This window comes from Aegilops tauschii, chromosome 7 (assembly GCF_002575655.3).
Source record: "Aegilops tauschii subsp. strangulata cultivar AL8/78 chromosome 7, Aet v6.0, whole genome shotgun sequence".
NCBI lineage: Eukaryota > Viridiplantae > Streptophyta > Magnoliopsida > Poales > Poaceae > Aegilops > Aegilops tauschii.
The window spans coordinates 114,715,430-114,732,574 of NC_053041.3; the positions used below are offsets into that span (position 1 = coordinate 114,715,430).

Here is a 17,145-nt window from a genome sequence, read left to right on the forward strand (position 1 = left end):
TGTCGGGGACGACCGCAGCGCCACGGCAAGACCCTTGCCGGGTCCCCCGGCAAGACCCTTGCCGAGGGCATCAGCAGGGCCACAGCCAGGCCCGCACCAGCCAAGACTCCACCGCCGTCCCCAAGCAGCTGCTAGCTCAACCAGCTGGGCAGGCACCTGCGTGGCGACGGGCGGCCTCTACACCGACTCAGCAAGCACCTGCGTGGTGACATGCGACCCTTCGTGAAGGCTCCACCACCGCGCCAGCCCAGCAGCCAGCCAACGTGGCGCCGCAAGGCCTCGTCAGCCCGGCGCATGTCAAAGCCAGGCGAGGCGGCGACAACTGGGACGTGCTTGCTTGCCGTCCCCGATAAAGCGAGGGGGACGCGTCGGCAGCGCATTAAATGCGTTTGTCCGACAGTGCCAGAGATAGACTCATCCACTGTACACCTTTCCACCTCCTGTGTGTCATTGTGGCGACCCCTTTTGCCTATAAAAGGAGGCTCGAGGCGACGAGGAAAAGGATTCGGATCTTTTGGAGAGATTACACCCCGTAGCTAGCTCAAGAACACAAGAACACTCAATACATCCACTAAAGCAGGACTAGGGTTTTACGCATCCTCGCGGCCCGAACCTGGGTAAACGATCCGTGTGCTTCCTGTCAGACCCGCTCTTTCCACAACCCCGCGCCCGCCAACCGTAGAAGGGATTCCAGTGATCCCATAGGTGTCGATTTCCCGCATCCCCCTCTTTATAGAAGTTTAATAGACCACTCGAGAATGCCTTTTCCGGGACCACAATCACATTGATCTTGAATGCTTGAGATCATGTTGTACTCACCTGATGAAGGCAGCACTGGTTTGATTTTCATTTGTACTAAACTGTAAAACCCTGCTATTGCTTAATGATGTCATTGTTGGGTTGTTGGGATCAATTCCCCACAGAGAATTACTCGATCCCTGTCCTCTCACTCAATCCCCATTGGGGTTAATCCTTCCCAGTACACTGTTCGGTAGAGCAAGCTAAAAATCCCTCCCAGTACCGAGTTTTGTACATGAAACACAACAAATAAGCATACCAAAGAAGAGAACTGTTGGCATAGTACAACAAGAGAAGTCAGGTAACAACAGAGCACCATGAACATGTTCCAGGATCCCATCACTCCATGCCAAAGAAATGTTTCATGCAACTGATTAATTCACATGATTGCTATTTCCACAAGAAAATGAAATTTTTATTGTAAATTACACTATTATTTATATTTGGGCACATAAAGGCTTGAAGAAGCAAAATTACTTCAACATCTCACTGGTAGCATCTTCGTCCCTGCCTTTTTCTCTCTCTAGATGCTCATCAATTCTCCTTCTTCCAGGTACAGTACAGATGGGGAAGGTTTAGTAATAACTGGTAGCGCCGGCTCGCCATTATCTGCCATCGTCCTAGATCGCAGCTCCGTGTGGTCTAGTAAGGGCATGAATTATGCTACACCGTCGACAGAGAGGATTAGTAGTACGACGAATGTAGCGGTGGGTGGGCTCCAGCTGATGAGCTGACCGATGCAGCGGTAGTAGCCTCTACTGTCTGTTTTGGGCCAGCTACTGCCCCGACTACTGCAGCTGCTCCTCGCCGGCGTCTGCTCCATGACGGCAGCTGTTCCGCTAGCTTCTTTTCAAGTGCACTGGCGGCTGCAGCACTCCGCACGGCTCCCTTTAGTAGTACTGGTTTGAACTTCTCCGATGCCTCCCATGCCCAGTCCTAGTTCTACTATGGTCCCCGAGAGATATGGTGGTGAGTTGAACTTCAAGTTGGCCAGCATCTGTGAAATATTGAAGCAGTTGGCATCCCTTCATTATTTATAGGAAGATAAATGGAACTACGCCTATTGATCTTGTATAACAACCGTACAAAGCCTGGTCATTATGTAATCGCCATATAAAGACCAGATGCTTGTTGGTTGGTGAACTTTCTGACGCAGTTGATGGATGTTCCTGCAGGCTGCAGATTTCCCTACGTGAATGGAGATCATTCATTGACCGGACATTCAGGCAAAGCTTTGGTGCCCAGCATTTTAATGTTACATTGGATGGAATCATTTGGATATAAATAACACTTTTAGTATAAATGAACTGGCAGTCGTGGGATTCTAAATCTAATTTTGTGTTTGGATGCGGTCAGGAATTTTGAAGTAAATTAAATTGGGAACTCGTTTGAATCATGTTCTTTTTATTTTGCAGGTGTGAATCATGTTCATGTATACATTTGTAAACAATATACTTTAATCCAAATTAATTGACACACATTTAGTATAACTTTAGTACAAAGTTGTACTAAGGTTGCATCAATTAATATGGACTGAAGGAGTACCATACTTTTCCCATCAGACCTATAATATGACACTAGTACATCTATCCCTAAAAAAGCAACACATCTTTATTTTAACAATCAGCTAACACACATAATACTATCAAACGTAATAATGTATTATTCATTCATCTTGGCACGACCTGAGTCTAAAATATCAAGAATACAATCCGGCACGTTCCTGACCGAAGTCAATCCGAGTCTAAAATATCACAAATACAATCCAACGGGTTTCTGACCTAAGTTTTATATAACTTATTTGCACAACCATGGTTCGCTAGCCAATGAGCAGCTCCATTAGCCGTCATGGGCGGTGCACCCAACGATGCTACCCTATTTGGAACGGACATGTCCTGGCGTTGCCATCGCCACAGATGATCAAAGAGGTGTTGGGAGTAGCTACCAGCGCTGGACAGGGCATCCACCCCCGCTACCCTCCTCTGGTTGGCACTGAAACACTTGGGTGGAGAGATGAAGGAAGCGCCGCGGCGCCTTGTGTCGAAGGGATGGCGATGAACGAGAGCACCGTAAGGTGCCTGCCCTTGCACACTGCATCGGGGAACCAACACACACCGTCGAGCACGGTCTAGACATCGAGTGCCACTTGGGTGGGCAGCGCCAGAGGGAGCACCACCTGGGTGGACAATGCCCGTGCGTTGCTACGGGCTGCTGAAGCCAAATCATTGAAACGGAATAATAAAATATAAACATGATGATCAAATTATTCTTTTAATTAAGAAATACTATGTGTTAAGCATGATGGCATATGGTTTCCATCATACAGCGTGCATTTGTATGGGTCTTAAATAAATAAAGCATTAGTAAGATAACACAAGTTATTGTCTGTCTTCTATCTTCGGCTCTCTTTGTCTATCACTTGGCTTCCATTCTCCCTTTCTCTTTCTCCCTCTCCACCTGCATCATATAACAATGCTATCACCATTGGTGAAGCCATATGAATTATGGATGAGTGCATCCAGAACAGTTATATTATTAAGGGTTAATTGCAGAGTTAAACTGAATTCATTTCCAGGCGCCTGGACTCATTTCTAAACCATCTAATATAGAGTTTATTACAAGGTGAGCAAACAAAAACCAAAATTTACAAAGAGAAAAAAAGATAAAATCTAAAAGCTATGCAGGAGTAGCTAAATGTAAGAACATCACGACCCAATTCTTAAAAAAGAGATCTACAAGCTACATTTTGGTACTTGTGAGATCATAGGAGCAGTCTGTCAGTGCTGACAGTTTCATTTTCATGGTTGAATATCGCAGCATTGCATCACTTCAAGAGGTTATGGGATAAAATGCATAGAATCCTAGAAGCAATCCCCAAGCTCTTGTTAATGATGCAGTAGATCAGTAAATGATCCCAGGAAATGAATAACAAGATTGAGCATCAACTTCTGTAATAGGAAAATTTTCCAAAAGAATAAAACTATGTTATTTGCTCACACTGAGAGACTATGTTGAGTGTTGTTACTGTCCAGGTTGACAATTATAGAGTCATGAATAACAATGCAGCAAAGATTAGCAAGTGCGGTCTTAATTTATAGAAGGACTCCGTCGAGACGACCCTTATTGACTTAGGGCGTCTCGCCTTCCGGCGCCCCTTTGACCCCCTTGAGGTGGACGAGTGGGACTCCCTTCTCCAGGACATCGCTCTCCTGACGATGGACGTTGAGGGCGCCCCGGACTCCGTCTCTTGGCGCCTGGAGCCCTCCGGTCGCTTCTCCACGAATTCTCTATACGCGGCCATTGCCCCTTTGTTGGCCCCTGAGCCCTTTAGCCTGATATGGGACATTCGCCTTCCCCTCAAGATCAGGATATTTCTGTGGCAATGGATCCGGGGACGCCTCCCCTCTGGGGTTGAAGTCTGCAAGCGCAATGGCCCAGGCGACGGGTTGTGTCCCTTGTGCGACATAGTGGAGGACTCGAACCACATCTTCTTTTCCTGCTCCACAACCCAGTTCCTGTGGTCTTGCTTCCGTGAGACGGTCGGCGGACCGTGGTGCAATACCAACTTCCTCGACTTACTCGCTGAGATCCATGCCTCCCCCCTCGCTACCGCCACATTCGATGGCTGTGCATTGGGGTCCTCGCCTGGACGGTTTGGAACATCCACAACAAACTTGTCATTCAGAAAGTGCCTCTCCGACGTGCGACTGACACGATCTTCAAAATGTGTGGTTATTTGCAGCTCTGGCGGCCGCTTAGCCGCCCACAGGACCGGGACGTCATCACCACCCTCCTCGCCGACCTTCGATCGGTGGCCTCCCGCATGGCGCCTCCGCTTCCACCACCGCCGCCGGAGCCTGATTAGTCTTGCTGCTCTTGTTGCAGGACCTGTGCGTGTTCTATGTTCCTAGGGCTTGTTGAGCTGTGCCCTCAGCATTAACCCTCCTGCGACCTTTTATGTGTGTGAGATTTGTGTGTGTGTGAAACTTGTTGGATGTTTGGCTCGGGCGGTTTGCTTTATAATATAAAGCGGGACGAAAGCCTTTTTCGGTAATTTATAGAAGGACAACTATAAGTCTTGTATATAGAATTCATTCAACAGATTTAGGAGGCTAAATGTAAGAACATGAATTGCCATATCTTTAGCACTACAAATGAAGATAACTTTATGGTCTATTGACGCCACCTGATAAATAAAAAATGAGCTTCTTACTTGTACCACCCGGATGTGAACTACTTGTCTAGAATTTCAGATAAGCATGCACTGTATTTGGTGGAGTACGGGTGTGAACTCACGCATGCACACACAGACAAGGAAGCACTCAGCCGACCTGGAAACAGAATCTTGCGCACGCGCTCTGCAGGCGAGCGCGTCAAATCTTGCCGCCACTGCGTCTCCGGAGCTGCCTTTCTCTGCCTCCATCCCTCGCCACTCCACCTTCCCCATCCCCGCGCCGCTTTCGTCGACAAGCACCCGTCGCCTCCGCCTTCGACGATGTTACCATCATGGCCGCCAGCACAGCACAATGCCTCGCCATCATCTCCATGCCCCCATCGGTCACGTCCATTGATCAAATAGGACCAACAAACTGGTTATACTCTCAAAAAGTGAGCACGCAAGATGAGTGTAAAACCAAACCAGATGCAGCAATCTGAAGCACATACAACTCCCAGACAAAGTGTACCTCTGCATCAGTTCCATAGACACACGATAGACAACAAATACAGATCTCCCATCAGATGAGTAGACAGTGTTGTGAACCTCCCCGGACCATTCTGCAGAGGGTTACAAAATGGTGGAAGGAAAATTGGGAAAACATTTTTAAGTCCTAGAAATGATAGAAAATGAAGAGTTAAATTACTTCTTCTGAGGGAAATAATTCATAAGCTAATTAATACGTGTAATGGGAACATATATTTTTCACACAAGATCTCTTCCTGCAAACTTATTCAGTGCGCTGTTAGGAATAGTCAATTTTAGGTCTGAACAAATTTGTTTGAGAAAATTTACGAATACATATTATAATCAAATTTATTTTCTTAAGAGCATACCTTCCCCTAGAGATCAGTGAGATGATGAAGCATATGTCATGTCTGCAATCATGAAATTGATCAACATTTTTTCTGTTGTAACATATCGAGGCCGGGCTCACACAGCCAAATTATTCGTAGTTTGTAGGACATATGATGCATTGCATTACGGAATCAATATCTCTAATGTAACATTTTCCAGTCCTAGAATAATGACGTTAAATCAGAGATGTCAAGCTGAAAACTGCATATAGTTCAATTGAGATGTAGTGTACAGAGAAGCTCATTAACCTGAGATGTGTTTTGTCCATTGAACAGAAACTGGGCTATATTTGCAGCATGAAGAGACTCCATTTTGCTTATTGCTTGATCATGGCACACACCCTAATCAACTTTATTTAAAAACAAAGCAAGACAAAAATAGGTGTAATCTACCTACAACACTGGTCAAAAGTGATCATGACCATCTAGCAGCATAATATTGCCTATGATTATTTAACAGAGTAGAAACATGCAGTACAAAGGAACAATTTGTATTGTTTTCTGTACATAATGAAAGAGCTAGTGCTCCTATCTTGTAAATCATGATTATATGGAAAGCAATCAATTAGTCTTGTGGATCTTATGTACCTTGAGGATGAATCAAGTTGTTTTTCAAGCAGCTCGAGCTCTTTGATGCCAAGCGACCCAAGGCCTTCGCCTATAATCTGAGTTAGAATATCACTGTAAGTAGGTACATTAGTTATTAAAACTAAACTACATGGATTTGTGTAACGTCAATACAATAGATGTTTGGATTTCATTTCTGGATACATAGTGTGTCTGATTGCTCCAGGGTACAAAATACCCCTATGAGGATGGCTCAAACAGCCACCAAGCTCTCCACCACATTGCAATGGTATAACCAAAAGAAACAAACTATTCAATCTATGTGGTCACACAAATTAAAAACTCACCTGTGTGTAGGCCCAAATTGTTCCTTGGCGAGAAAATGTGACGATGTCTAGAGGGGAGATGGCGTCTTTGGAATTGGTAGCAGGAAGCATGAAGGCGACGGCTTTCACAACCTCCTCGAATTGCAGTATTAACTAAAAATCTCACCTTCCTTATCAATATCTGCCTTCAGACCCACAACAACCACAGGGCGCCTCCTCCTTGTTCCCATGTGGTTATCTTCCCCTGTTAAAAAGAAGAAACACCATCTGTAAAATCCAACAACCAAATCCCTGTCCGGCATTTGATCAAACAACCCTCTGCGGCACTTCATGAAACAACTCCCTAGTTTCTGCAGCTATGTAGTTCATTCAGACTGTAGCTGGTCTTACACAAGCTTTATAATAAAGTGTCTTCTATAACCACGCCTTTTTTCTTGGCCTTCCAAACCTATGAGTTGCTGCAGCTATGTCCCAACATCAAGATACACAAGAACACTAAATGGCACGAAAATGAAGACACATGCACAAAGTAACAAGAATCGTATAATACTGAGGAGAGGGAGAGGGATACGAGGAATAGCTCATCACTGGGTAGTTGCGTTGTTGATGCTGTAGACGCTGGGTCATTGCGCTACAGCTGTCGTCGTGTGGATGAAAAGATTGGACGTTGCAGGAGGAGTTGATCTGGTCTGACGATGGGGATGAACTGCTCTCGCGGACAGGGAAGGGAAGAACACGTCGCCGCAGTGTTTCTCCTCGGCGCTCGTTCTATGGGGTAGCACCGGCTGCGACGACTGCGAGGCACGAATGGCTGGCGGCGTGACGGCGACAGCCGGCGTCGGCGTTCGTGGTTGGGACTGCAATGGCGTGGGGGAACAAGGAGAGGCGTGAGTAGGTTTCGGTCTTAGGTGGGGATGGAAAAGCGTATATGCTGAGGGGGCGAGACATCGGCGGCGGCATATGGAACCCTAGCCCATAGTCGGGACTCGGGAGGAAGAGATGGAGGGAGGGAGGCACGGGCGGGTGTGGATGCGAGGGGGCCGCTCCCGGTCCGTCCGTTTTTTTCATCGGGGGCATCGCTACATTTTTCGTCCGCGTTTTTTTCGTTCGAGGGGCCTCCCTACGTGGTCTTGGTCCGTTTGTGACGTGCCTGATTAAGAAGGTTTGCAAATGTTAAGAAAGTTTTTATTCGATGGGCGAAAATTCACCATGAGGATATGATGATGAAAGATGAGACAAAACTAAACCGGACGAAAATAAACCAGACGAAAATAAATCATGGACGCAATCATACCAAAAGCTCCATTAGAAGTAGAGATTCCCCACTGCTGACCAAGTTTGTTTCTACCTTGTCATGCGTCTCAGGCTAGACGTAGCAAGCGGGCCAAAAAGCCCGCTCGTGGACCGGCCTGGACCGGAACGAAATTGTAGGACCGATAGAAAAAAACAGCCGGACCGGTATGCAAAAAGAGGCCCAAAAACAGGTCCGGTCTGGTCCTTTTTTGGCCCGGTCCACTCGGTCGGACTGAAACAATTTCTTTTTGCATTATCTAAATTATAGGTATGAGTCCCAGCCCATTTAGCGACCCTGTTATGAGCTAAGCCCATCCCAAGCACACACATTGCACTCAGGCGCGCGACCTCCTATATGACGACCTGTGTGTCGGAAACCAGTGAAACGTGCACCCCCGCTCCGTGCGCACCCTCATGGGCCAGCCCAAGTGTGGGGCGGGATTTCCCCCTATCTGATTTAAGTTTTTTTTTAATAATTTGGGATTTCAAAAATGTTGCGAATTGTGAAAAAGATGTCCGTCAATTTAAAAAATGTTCTGGAAATGATAAATGCTCATGGATTAAAAAATGTTTGTGATTTTGGAAAAAATGTTCGTGTATCTAAAAAGTGTTCACAATTTTTAAAAAATCATGAAACTAAAAAAAGTTAACGATGTTTTAGTTGTTGGAATTTTTTTGTGTGAACACTTCAAATCTATTCATCTTCAATCATGGCAGTATAGCGAACACCAATTTTTTTTTATCCAGACCATAGACCACCTAGCGACGACTACAAGCACTGTAGCGAGTCGAAGGCGCACCGCCGTCATCGCCCCTCCATCGCCGGAGTCGGTCACAACTTGTTGTAGTAGACAATCGGGAAGTCGTCGTGCTAAGGCCACATAGAACCAGCGCACTAGAACAACAACCGCCGCCGATGAAGAATAACGTAGATCGGAAGGATTCAACCCAAAGACACACGAACATATACGAACAACGACGATATCCAAGCAAATCCACCAATAATAGATCTGCCGAAGACAGACCTACACACGCCCACCAACGATGCTAAACAAATTGCTGGAACGAGGGCTAGGCGGGGAGACCTTTATTCCATCTTCAAAAAGCCGTCACCGTCTCGCCTTCCTGAGCAAGACACAAACCCTAACAAAACTGCAAGGACCGACTAAAATCGGAGCCCTCCCGTCGGCCCTTGCCAGGATCCACCGCGCCCCCATGCCCCTATGGCCACTGGAGACGAGGTGGACCAGCGGAGATGCCGGCGAGAGGCAGGAACCCTAGCTTTTTTTGGAGGAGGAGGAGGCAGCGGAGGCCCTCTTCCGTGCGTCTATAATAGAATGGATGTTATCATTGTTTAAGTCGTTGGAAAAAGTTGACCAAATGGAATGGGGCGATCCCTATTTCTATTGTCACTTAACAAATCTTGGCCGCTCTTGGATTTTGAACTAGGGGTAGACCGTAGATATTATTGTAAAAAAAGAGTGTGCGGCTCTAGAAACTTTGCGTTGTATTAAAAAGAAATGACAAATCTCATGCTTCATGTTGACATATATGTTTTGAACTTTTCTATATCCATTTGACATATGCTCAAGTTACTCTTTTGTTCCCCTTCAATAGGAGGACCCAATTGGAAGTTCGTTTCGTGGTTTGACAAATGGTCTATCGTACCATTGCAAAGTTCTTGCACGCTGTTGACAGGGTTGGTAATGTAGTGAAAAAACTTCCATATTATTGTTCAATTTTGTTTTCTCAAAGATGGACAAACATGAATGATACCACGATAGTAGCAGAGTGATAGCCAGCCATAGTGTTTCTGTGTTGTTAGCAGATGGCTGCAACTTACCATGGCATGGCCTCGACATCAACTTTCATTTCCGGTCAGCTTTGTGGCCATCTTATCAATTAGATGTTGAAATTTAATTCAGTTTAGCTTTGATTCGCTTAAGGAAAGCGCCGGGGAAGTGCACGACAGCGGACTAGTTCCTCCGCCCAGATCAGCCAAAATGCTTTGGATATTCAGATCATCGCTTCTGAGAGGTATCAAATCCATTTGCCAAAATTAACCTGCAGCCCACATATTTCACCAGAAGCTTAATGAATATATATAGTTGTTCTGATCTCATATTTGATAAGACACAAATAAAACAACATCCACTGCATTCTCCGATGCCTCTCATGCCTAGTCCTGCTACAAGCATCAAAAGGTAAGGGTGGCGAGATAAACTTCAAGTCAGACAGGCGCCAACTTCTCACAATCTTTAAGTTGGGCATCCTTTCCCCTCTTTATAGGAAGAGTGATGGACACGATCTGGTGCCTCAGTCACAGAAAGCTTGACCCTTCTGTACTTGCCTTTATAAAGACCACATCTTGTGAATTGTACTGAATTATACAACCTGCATTGCTTCAGCCTCCCCAGCATGTATCCTCATGTATGCCCTCTCTCTCTCCCCACTCCTCAAAGTTGTAAAACACTCTTAGCTTTGGCCTAAATTTTTCTGATGAAATTCAGGTGCAAAACCTCTCTCACAGGTGAACATTAAAAAAAAAAAAAACTAATAATCCCTCCCAGCACCATGTTCGGTGGAGCAAGCTAAACAATCCTTCCCAACACCCAGTTCGGTCCAACAGGAGAGGCAGATACCAACAGATCATATCCGATTTGCCCTATGGACGAATACGCAAGCATACGTTTCGCCACTTTCCCGCAAACTAAACAAAAAAAGAAAAACCTGATCAGTATAAACATGTTTCAGGATCACATTGCACAGTTGTACACATGAAACTTGTCTTTAGTATGGTGTGATCCTTTCAGCAATTTCAAAAGTACACGGGAATTCAAATATTTTTCAACATTTTAAAATATTTAATTCAATTTATGTGAATATTTAGACCTTTGCCCGAAATGCAAACCGAAATAAGTGAAATTCACTGAATTCCAGTGATTTTGGTTGGTGCTGAATTTTTTCTGAAACTGAAACTGAAAACCGCCTAGTTCATCATTTGCTGCATTAATGAGAGTCTGCGGCGGTATCTTGCCATGGTTGGTAGAGTTAGTGACATAGCATAAACATAAGCTGTCATACTGAGCCAACATTCTCCTCCAAAGTTTCTCAAGGTAAACCTTTACTTGTAACGCATTTCCTGCAGAAGATGCAAATACTGGCTTGAAAAAACAGCTTGTGGCGCAAGTGGTATTGGACTGGTTTACATTTTTATGCAAATCATCCTTCCTTCAGTTGCACCGAACGCTTGACGTACGACTGGTTTACCTTTTTATGAAAATCATCCTTCCTTCAATTGCACCGAACTCTCGACGTACCTAGCTTTCCATTATCACACCTGCCTCAAATGTACAGGGCTTAGGGGCTTCTCTGGTTGCTCTGTATTACATTACAAAATCCTGTTTCCGTTAGGTGAAATCTTGGCCAGTATTGAAACAGGGAATATACCGTAGAGTCAGATGAGAAAAAACAGAGTGGGCATTAGTGACTCACGGTTGCATTTTTTGCTTTTTATTTAAAAATAAAAATTATGTGATTTGAACGTTTCTATTTCCACTGATCATAGGCTAAGTTCTTCTTTTGGCCCCTTCCAATACGAGAACCCTGTTGGAAATTCGTTTTGCAGTTTGGCAAAAGTCTAGCCGTCCCTTCAGGCTGTTGGCAGGGATGTCAATTTAGTAAATAACTTCCATGTTGTTGTTGTTCAATTGTTTTCCCAATCATCGATAAACCAACACGAAACCATGCTAGGGATGGAGAGATAGCCAGCCACGTGGAATGTTTTAGTGTTGTCTGCAGACAAAAAGGCAGCAACTCCAAATGCTTGACAAGAACAGCAGAGCTCTGTTTTCGCATCATAGAAGACGGTAATGTTGAACAGAGGCTGAACGCTAGACGAGGAAATAATAACAGAGACAACGCATGGAGTTCTTCATAGTATCACAGGTGACAGCTAAGCCTTTCCATGCCATGTAGTCGTCCTCGCATTGAAAGTTGAAACCAAATCCATCGAAAAGCGTTTATCAGAATCCCCGGATAAGTGCACGACAGCGAACCCGTTCCTCCCAACCAAATCAGCCAAAATCCTTTGGATGGCCAGATCAGCGCATCTGTTCATTTTGGAGCATGTTTACCAGAACTGGCTCGCACCCGAGAGCTTTAGCTAGAAGCTTTTTTTATAGCTCCGACTGCTGTAATCTCACATTCGATACGATTCAGAAACAAAGCAGCATCGGCTGGATTTTCCGATGCCTCCCATGCTTAGTCCCACTACATACATCCAAATGTTCTCATAGTCAGCCAGCTTCTCAGAAATGTCGAGTTAGGCATCACTTCTCCGCTCTTTATAGGAAGAGTAATGGACACAATCACACACATCTTGTTCATGCTGTACTCGCTTATGAAGACCAACTTTTCTTTCTCAAAAAAAAAAGGCTGCATTTTGTGAATTGTGCAGTATATTAAACTGTATAGCACCGATATTGCTTGATGGACTTCCTGACGGAGTTATAAATGGTTTCCTATAGGCAGCAGATTTCTCTATATTAATGAAGCGCATTACATGTTTTTTATACCAGCTCATTACAGGATTAATCAGCCAGAAACTTACAGTAAGAAGTTTTAGAGTATGAATTTATTGTGTTTCCTAATTAAATCAGATAAATGCCTGTCTTCATTTACCATTTACTTAACTGTTCGCAAACACTTATTGGATATGTTTGAGTTAGTTTTTATGAAATCATGCAATTTTCGTTGCAGTTAGGTGTAGATCGAATGCTCTCACAGCTGCATCCTCAAACATGCACATAGCTCTGCGATACATACATGTATTGACCATACTGTAAAATTTCCAAAAAGTTGACAAAATTACGGATTAGTGAAGCAGCTACGCCAAGCAGCTGTGGATGGCTACCATCAGCAATCTTTGAGGCCCCTTCCTCTTCATAGCGCCAACGGTGATCATGACCCAGCCATGCCATTCTCTGAAATCCAACTGTACGAAGCAGCTTAACTCACTCCCGGTTGATAAGAAGAAAGTTTGGAAGTTGGTCATCTGCTTGGTCTCCTTGATTCTATGGAAAGAACGCAACAACCGTGTCTTCAATGGCTCCAGTTGCACTGTCCCACAGCTCATGGGGCGAATCATGGAAGAGGCAATATGTTGGTCGGCGGCTAGCTTAAGCCTGCTCAACTGATTGTTTGAGCCACCTAGAGTGTGCCCTGTTTTCCTGCTGACTGCTGGTTGTAAATTCTGGAAGCCAGCTCCAGACCTTTTTCCTTGGTTTAAGACTTTTTTTACGTTTTATATCCTGATTAATCAATGAAATACGGCCCTAGGGCCGTCTTTTTGTCGAAAAGTAAAGCAGTCCCTGATTATTTATTAGAAGTGTTGCTATCTGTTGGTGCCCATACTGTATATACTTGCACAGAGACAAACTTAAGCCTGGATAGGCATGGAGATAAGCACTGTGATACTTTAACTCCACGTACTTTGATAATTTCCTTTTCGAAAAAAATACCTTGATCATTTGTTCTCCCTGCTTTAGGAATAAAGACTGTAGCCAATTAATGGAGAAGCGCATGTGTCGGCTTCATGTGCATGTTCTTGAACAGTAAAGCATAGGATAGTTGCTTGGGTACATGATGCAACCATATGGATAAAATTAAAACCATTCACTAATGCTACTTTCATTGATAAAATGGCGATATTCAGTTGAAACATGTTTACCTATTGCATGATAAAATACTAGCTGCTGCAAAATCAGTAAATAAAATTTGACAAAAGGAAGTTATTTTCCCTCCTAATAGTTAACATTTAAAAGGAAAACTGAAAGATACGGTATTGGTGATTTTCAGAGCAAGGCAACCTGAAACCTCATATTATTCATCCTGATGTTGGATTGACCGGTGCCTCTAGACCTAGCCGCACTTTATTATCTTGGAGATAATGGAAGAAATATTTTGATGGCATTATTGAAGAAACCCCATATCAAGTTGCATGTATGTTGGATGGTGTGGCACAGAATAGCAAAAGTATATATCAATCGTACCCTTGCTTCCCTCAAAGTCATCGTGCATTTTCTAGTATTTAGGGGCAGGCATATGAGGTGGTTGCTTTTCCCATATTTATAAGTAAAGTTTTGGAGAATGGCTCAGCTCCCCTTTTTCTATTACAACCTCTAGCATCTCCCATTTTTTCTCTCAAGAACACACACGTACAAGAAAAAAATGAAGTTAGCTTTGCCGATGCATTTCTCATTAGACCAGCCTATTTGAATGGCTGATCCACACGACTAGCTAATGTTGCATGCTACCCCGCAACAAAAATAAACTAATGCTGCATGCTCTACTAACGAACTCCAGGATCGATTCCTTTGTTTTACATGCACACTCAATATATCACGACCAAATATCTCTCTCGTCACAACACATTTAGCACCTCGCCGTAATATGCTTCCAGGTGCGCTGGCCTTGTACACCTCACACGTACCTCCTGCTAGCTGCAACCGTGGACAAACCATCATCCAAAGTTCTAGATTACCATAAAAAAAACATCATTCACTAGATGTGGCATGACCTTTGACCCTCTAACATGCATGCTAAATCAGGCTTGCTGATATAATTGCTACAATGTTAAATAACATCGGGAATAAAAGACATGTAGGAGGACTTCTTTTATCTGGGAGCATGGATTGATAATTTGACTTTACAATATGCCTTCGTAAAATCTAATTTTAGGACCATCATATGGTGGTACAACTCATGAAGAATCACGACCCCATCGAGAGGATGATTCTGTCCTGCATGAAAGTGGTCCATGAAGTCAGTCATTTGCTATCTTAAAAAAAAATTAAAGCCCACATTACGTAGGTACAACATGCATTGTACAATCCGAAAAGCCTTCTTACTTTAGGGTGCAAATTATTTCGGTGAAGATTAGCCTACTTAGCTCAAGGTCGTCCTTCATAATCATTCAAATAGTTCGATAGTGTTGAAATATGAGATGGGCCTAGAGCCCATATGACAATTTCAGATTTAATCTCTAAGGGCCCATGTAGGTGGCATGACAAGGTGGTGGGAAGTTTAGTCCCATACTGCTAGTGGAAGGAGAGTTGGAGTGGTTTATAAGGGATTCTCTCCCTCATGCTATTGGAGCTTGAGAAGAAAAGAAGCCCTCGCGCACTCCTCCTCCTCATCGCGCCGCGGGTTGCGGGATTGAGCCGAGCCGAGCTCACTCCTATGCGCTTCTTTTTGCCGGGTTAGGAACGGAGAGTCTTTGACAGGTAGGGCCACGATCTGAGACGTCGGATCATGGGCTACCGACTTGGACGTGGGTTCAGCCCAAGTCTCTCCACGCGCGGCCGCACATATATATGTGGGGCGCTGCCAACCCTATCCCGTTCACCGCGTACACGGTTGACGGGAGAGCAGGCCTCCGAAACCCCGCCTCTCCGGATCCTGTACGGGAGAGGGGCGATTAGGTTTTGGGTAGCGACTACGCGACTGCTCGCTTCTGTTCATCTACGTTCGCATCACCATCGTCATCACCATGTCGACCGACGCCGACCGTGCCGCCGCTGAGAAGGCCGAGGCCGACAAGAAGGCCGCCGAGGATGCCGCGGCTGCTGCCACTGCCACCGCCGCCGCGTGGCCGATTGGAGGGTATACATCGCTTATCCCTCTCGTGTTTCTTTCTGTTGTAGCAGTACTAGCGATATGCGTAGATGTTTCTACTATGTGCGTAGTACATGCTCTGTTAGATCGTAATCAGTGTGTTATCAATGCTGTCCATGTCATGCTCATGATTTATTCATGGATTAATTTAATCAAAAAACTGCCTATTTCTCATCAATCCAAAAACCTAAATTGTGTAGGAGTTTTACGAATTCTGGTTTTGCTGCTGCACTGAAACCGTCCCCATTTACGGGGACGTACTTTAAGCGTTGGCAGACTAAAACCACCTTATGGCTCACGGCCATGAACGTGTTCTGGGTCGCCGGTGTGACTCCCACAGGAACGATCGCTCCTGAACAGGAGAAGGCGTTCAAGGAGGCCACTGCCGTGTTCCTCGGGGCAGTTCTGAGCATGATTGGAGATAAGCTGGTTGACGCATATTTGCATGTGCGGTCTGCCAAGGACTTGTGGGAGGCGCTCGAATCTAAGTTTGGGGCGGCCGATGCAGGGAGCGAGATGTATATTATAGAGCAGTTGCACGATTACAAGATGGTTGAAAACCGTCCTGTATTGGAGCAGGCTCATGAGATAATATGCATTTTTAAGGAGCTTGAGCTTCTTAAGTGCGAGTTACCGGGCAAGTTTGTCGCGGGCTGCATAATCGCTAAGCTCCCCAATTCCTGGAGGAACTTTGCCACCACTCTGAAACATCAGAGGCGTGAATTCTCTGTGGAGGATGTCATTGGCCATCTGAGTGTTGAGCAGAATTCAAGGGCAAATGACACGCACGAAAAAGGGGTCGAAGGAACTTCTGTGGCCAATATGGTGCATCAGAAGAACTCCAATTCCCACAAGCCCAAGGGAAAGAACGGTGTCCAACAGAATGCCGACTTTAAGAAGAAGGGTAAGAAGGCCTTCAAGATGAACAAGAAGGATGAGGGCTGCTTTACTTGTGGTTTGGTTGAACATTGGGCCAACAAGTGCCCAAACAAGTACAAGAAGCCAGGGCAGGACTCCAAGTCTGTCAATATGATTGTGAGCAACAATGAGTGTGGTGCATCTGGGTACGGTAATTTATTTGCTGTATTTTCAGTTTGGCCGTCCACCGATTGGTGGGTCGACACAGGTGCAGGTGTTCATGTGTGTGCTGACATTTCATTGTTTTCTTCTTACCAGGCCACAGGTCACGGGTCCGTACTGATGGGGAATGGCGCGAGTGCTTCTGTTCTTGGTGTTGGCACGATCGATCTGAAGTTTACTTCGGGAAGGATCGTGCAGCTGAAGAATGTGCAGCATGTCCCCGCCATCAAGAAGAACCTCGTTAGTGGCTCCCTTCTATGTAGAGAAGGGTTTAAGTTGGTATTCGAGTCTAATAAATTAGTTGTTACGAAATATGGACTATTTGTTGGAA

At 45.0% G+C, this 17,145-nt stretch overlaps 1 long non-coding RNA gene across 1 annotated transcript; it reads right to left on the reverse strand.

Annotated features, from left to right (window-relative positions):
• Positions 1-4,901: 4,901 nt before the first annotated feature.
• Positions 4,902-7,785, reverse strand: LOC141028017 (uncharacterized). Its single transcript, XR_012190150.1, has 2 exons — positions 5,484-7,785; positions 4,902-5,387 (listed from the first exon to the last, which is right to left on the reverse strand). It is a non-coding gene; the product is annotated as an uncharacterized lncRNA (long non-coding RNA).
• Between the last annotated feature and the right edge of the window lie 9,360 nt (positions 7,786-17,145).